Genomic DNA, 6,200 nt, shown 5'->3' on the forward strand with positions numbered 1-6,200 from the left:
GTCTCCTACCTGTCATGGTTTCATTCTCCTGCAATAGGTCCAACAGATCCGAAAAAACGTGTCTATCTACTTCTGATGACAGATTTGGAAATAACTCAGGTTTCTGATGTAAAACTCGCAAGACTATTTTCCTGCAGAAAAGATATAAATCCTTAATGACAACAAATTTATCCATGGGTTGCATGGGGGAGAAGGTAAGACCCCGTTGTAATACTGACCTTTCTGAATCTGTAAGTGAATACGTGGACAAATTGATCACTTGTAAATGATTATTTAATGCCTTTGTCTCTGTGGTCTCCTCCTCTGTTCTTTCGTGGGGTATCGATGCGATATTTTGGCACCGCTTCTTTCTTCTACCCCGCCTAGTCCTCCATCTGTATCGCTGGTGTCCGATGCTAAAAAATCACTGAGACTGGGATCATTGGAAGCTGTCTTTCCTGATGACGGGTTGCCCACTTTAGATCTCAGGTTCCCTGTGTGTTTCCATTTGTAAGCCATATTTTTGGCATAATCCATTTTGTCTCGTTGTAATTTCCTTTTCTTACCGTCCATTATTTCCTTTTCAAATTTAGTAATAAGATCCTTAAGTTTATTCTGAAAGGGTAGAACCTCAGTCACTTGGTCAAAACTTGATAATTGTGTTTCTAGGTTTTTTATTTTTTGTTTAAGAGAATCTAGCAAATCATTGTCATGTTGTAACAATAAATTGACGAAAATTTTGGAACATTGTGTCAAACCAGATTCCCAGGTTGCTTTAAAGCCAGGAGTTACTTCCCATACAGGGAAAATTTGTACCCGAAGACCTCTAGGATAAATAGAGGCCTTGAGGTATTCATTCAGACTGCATATATTCCACCATATTTTTGTAATAGCTTTGTGAGTATCAATTAATTCCTTGGAAATTTTTTCAAAATCGGTGCTCTCAGTTTCAACTGTATCAGAAAATAAATGTTCTTTATGATTGCTCTAGGCTGCATCCCGGGCGCTCAGATCAAAAGCCATATTAATGATACTAAAAACAAAAAAATTTGTAAGAAAAAAAATAATGCAAAGCAAATATGAGCAAATACTGTGGTTATTCACCATTCAATAATGCTGTGTGCCACCACCAGAACCCCAAGGAGACAGGGAATGCTGAGGACATGAGATGAACAGAGAAAAAGGCGGACACCACCACATAAATGCAATTTCCAATATATACGGTGCTGCTTGTGTGCCAAGGGACAAGATGAGTAAACAAAAGGAAAAAGACGGCACACCAGGGCGCACACACCAAATAGAGATAAAGTGAAAAAAGCTTTATTGTAACAAAAAATGCACACACATGTTAAAAACATTTAAAACACTAAAACCAGTGACAAACTGTGTAGTACATATAATGGACATATGTTGACAATCAAAATAATCTGCATAGAAGTCATGGAATGTGGCAAAAATATAACGGGTACAATACAACGACCATACTTTCAATGTATATGAGTCTCTACTAATACAGACATATCACCATAATGACAAAAAGATGTAAATAAGCTTGTCAACATATGTTACACTATTTCACCCATGGTGGTAAAAGAATATTTACTCAACACCAGCAATACCATAATAGTGAGCTGATAATAATATGGCCCTATAAGATCCTATGTGAATTGCATAGATGCAGAGATAGCCATACTCACCAAAGGTTAATGTGCTGTACTGCCTATCCCTATGCGTATCGCTACGTCTTGTAGCTTCATCAGGGGTAGGTGAAGTCCAATAACACAGTCAACGTTTAAATAGTAGTAAGTGCACTTACTTATTGTTACCTCGATCGTCAACACCTGTGTTGATAGCCAAGGAGCAATCATCCAGCTATTTACATATGGCTTCCTGATAGTGCCTAAGCGTGCGATTCAGCCTGCGTGTCAGGCTCCTAGTATGGCTCAGAGAGAGGGAACAGGAGGGAACAGGGAGGGCGGAAGCTCCGGAGAGTTGCTGGGCAACCAAAGATAAACATCCAAGGCAGGAGTGAAGCGTCAGCATATTGCTAACTACGCATGTTTCAGAGAGGATCACAGAGCAACAGGGATCCCTGCCGATTACCGAAATGATCGATGATATGCAATCTTCCATTCACTACTAAGTGTGACAGCGTTTAGATTACAGGTTCTACAATACCAAGCTTTTACTAAATAATAAAGCAATCAATGAGATGCAATCTTAGAACAGCTGTGATATGCGGATACAGACAATGTTCACCCCAAAATTCTGAAATACTTTGCGCATGTGTTAAAATACAGAGAAAACAACAACAACAACAAAAAAAATTATGTACTACCACTCCTGTCTAATGCTGGGGAAATAAAAGCAAATTTGCTAAGAAATCTGCTAATCATTACAGGTAAACCATGTACGGTTTAACCTTGATATATGTTTTATAGACATGACCTTATTAATTAACCCTATAACGTTGGTAATGTCCCAACTGTCTTGCTTCAAACACCTACAATAGCTATTTCACTATATAAACAGCTGAGAACCAGTATTAAAAATAACACTGAAGCATAACTGAATATTTAAGTTAGGAATTTTTGATGGGGTAAATTTGTGAAAACATATGTTTTCCAATATACAAAAATATATTACCAAGAAAATAAATTATCAAACAAAAGACCTTCCCTGATATTTCAAATATTGCAACCATCCCTCCTCTATGTTATCGAAGGACCAATAAAAAGCTATGTAAATATACTCATGGTATCACTTACAGGAATCTAGATGAAAATAAACTAAGATAAAGGTCCCATGTACTGCTGGAAAATGGTTGTCCAATAAAACCCAGAATTATAATCAAAAGAAGAAAGATATGAACTAACTCCAAAATGTACAGGGCCACCGCTATAATCCCCGCATTCTGAAACGTACCCTAGAATGAGTACCACAGACAGAATCTAGACAATACCAAGCTTTTACTAAATAATAAAGCAATCAATGAGATGCAATCTTAGAACCGCTGTGATATGCGGATACAGACAACGTTCACCCCAAAATTCTGAAATACTTTGCGCATGTGTTAAAATACACATTTCTCTGTTCATCTCATGTCCTCATGGCTGACCTGATGCTATGGTTGGGTTTTGATCGGCAAAACCCGACTTTAGCGAAAGTCGGCTATTTTTGAATTCGACCGTCCCGTTTCGCTCAACTCTACTCATGACCACTCATATGCAATGTTTATACTTACAATCAAATGCCCAATAGTTTATTTTTCAGATTCTCTCACTGAAGCAGGGGTTGGTAGTTGTCTTTCACTGAACATTGATGATTACTCAAGCCACTTCAGCTGTAAATAGATGCCAAGCTAAATTTTCATCCCGGGTGCTAGAAAATTGGAGCCCACTCTTCTGTGCAACCAGTTCTTATGTCAAAGGGTATCGGTGGTCCAGATACAAATTTAGTGGGTCCCCATCATAGATATGTTTCATCAAGCCATGCAATGAGATCTTAATATGCTACTCATAAAAAATAATTATTCCATTTCCTCCAACATGACATCAAAAGTGAAATTAGACATGCAACAGTTTAAAATATAATCCAAACATCATTATTTGTCCTGCAGACATGGGAGGATCAGTTGTTTCCCTAGATAGATGCCACTATTAACAGGAGGTAACCTAGATGTTTTGGACAAATTCATTAAATCCATCCAAAACCATTAAACAAAAGTTACAAAGAAAACAATCAAAGCCCTGGTATGTTTTGACAAAAATCTATATGAATTTGTAAAAATACATGTGAGAAAATTCATAGTAGTCTGATGAGAGCAAGGTTAAAAATTTAAGCCACAGTTCCAAAAGGTGTGTTTGATGCAAAACCAACACTGTGCATCACCAAAAGAACACCATACCTACAGTGAATCATGGTAGAGGCAGCATTATGATTTGGTGCTGTTTCTCGGGACTTGGAACTGAAGCTTTAATCAAAGTGGAAGGAATTATAAGTGAGCATATTTATTTGTATCCAGCATTAGTGAAAACATATGAATTCCAACATTTTCTCCATTCTAATGGTCTTTTTCATGGACATCTGTATGAGGAAGGAGCTGATTAAAACACAAAATTCCAAATACAAAATAAAAAGGCCATGGGGTGACATAAAATCATATCACCACATCCAGACTTAATGACCAGCTCCAAAAAACTGACAAATGTAGGAGAAAAACTGAGCCAAATAATGTCCTCAAAATAGAGTAAAAAATCTAAAGTTTATTAATCATTAGTAGAAAAAATACATAACACATAGTCAATACCAGTGATAAATGCAAGAACAACTACCCCCATCCTCTCTACTACCTCAAAAAATACCCCACATGAAAGAAAACAGAAGGGGTCAACATGGCAGCACAGTGGTGAACCAGTATATCACACTACCAAATATAGATATCAGCAGCCATAATAATATGGGTTCCACAATGGGAATTTTATTGCACAATGTCCCAACACTCAGATATAATAAAAAAGGGCACAGAAAAAGGCACTTACGCTTACCAGAGAGAGGCAAGGAGAGGAATCAGAAGATGTGGTGCGCCCCACATGATGACATGTGGTGTTATAATCACACAATAAATACACCATCCATTGCAATAGCATCAAGCTTTAATCATTTTATCTGTGCTCAGGTTACCCCTTATGTTATGAAGTACCAAAAAAGTTGCTGGTCCAGGGTCCTGTGAATTGTGTTTCTCAACCTGAATATATACAGTGGGTATGGAAAGTATTCAGACCCCTTTAAATTTTTAACTCTTTGTTTCATTGCAACCATTTGTTAAATACAAAAAAGTTCATTTTTTTTTCTCATTAATGTACACTCTGCACCCGATCTTGATTGAAAAAAACAAAAATGTAGGATTTTTTGCAAATTTATTGAAAAAGAAAAACTGAAATATCACATGGTCATAAGTATTCAGATCTTTTGCTCAGACACTCATATTTAAGTCACATCCTGTCCATTTCCTTGTGATCCTCCTTGAGATGCTTATACTTCTTCATTGGAGTACAGCTGTGTTTAATTAAACTGATAGGACTTGATTTGTAAAGGCACACACCTGTCTGTATAGGACCTCACAGCTCACAGTGCATGTCAGACCAAATGAGAATCATGAGGTCAAAGGAACTGGCCAAGGAGCTCAGAGACAGAATTGTGGTAAGGCACAGATCTGGCCAAGGTTACAAAAGAATTTTGCAGTATTCAAGGTTCCTAATAGCATAGTGGCCTCTAAAATCGTTAAATGGAAGAAGTTTGTGACCACCAGAAGTCTTCCAAGGCCTGACTGTCCAGCCAAACTGAGCAATCATTGGAGAATAGCCTTGGTGAGAGAGGTAAAGAAGAACCCCAAGATCACTGTGGCTGAGCTCCACAGAAGCAGTAGGGAGATGGGAGAAAGTTCCACAAAGTCAACTATCACATCAGCCATCCACCAGTCGGGCCTTTATGGCAGAGTGTCCCAACGGAAGCCTCTCCTCAGTGCAAGACATATGAAAGCCTGCATAGAGTTTGCTAAAAAAACAAATGAAGGTCTCCCAAACTATGAGAAATAAGATTCTATGGTCTTAGGAGACAAAGATATAACTTTTTGGTGATAATTCTAAGAGGTATGTGTGGAGAAAGCCAGGCACTGCTTATCACCTGCCCAATACAATCCCAACAATGAAACATGGTGGTGGCAGCATCATGTTATGGGGGTGTTTATCAGCTGCAGGGACAGGATGACTGGTTGCAATTGAAGGAAAAATGAATGCTGACAAGTACAGAGATATCCTGGATGAAAACCTTTTCCAGTGTGTTCTGGACCTCTGACTTGGCCGAAGGTTCGCCATCAAACAAGACAATGACCCTAAGCACACATCTAAAATAACAAAGAAGTGGCTTCAGAACAACTCCGACCATTCTTGACTGCCCCAGCAAGAACCCTGACCTAAACCCAATTGAGCATCTCTGGAGAGACCTGAAAATGGCTGTTCACCATCCAACCTGACGGAACTGGAGAAGATCTGCAAGGAAGAATGGCAGAGGATCCCCAAATCCAGGTGTGAAAAACTTGTTGCATCATTCCCAAGAAGACTCATGGCTGTACCAGCTCAAAAGGGTGCTTCTACTCAATACTAAGCAAAGGGTCTGAATACTTATGACCATGTGATATTTCAGTTTTTCTTTTTTAATAC

The sequence above is a fragment of the Dendrobates tinctorius genome, unplaced genomic scaffold (genome assembly GCF_039654945.1).
Source record: "Dendrobates tinctorius isolate UK_male_01 unplaced genomic scaffold, ASM3965494v1 ptg000241l, whole genome shotgun sequence".
Lineage (NCBI taxonomy): Eukaryota > Metazoa > Chordata > Amphibia > Anura > Dendrobatidae > Dendrobates > Dendrobates tinctorius.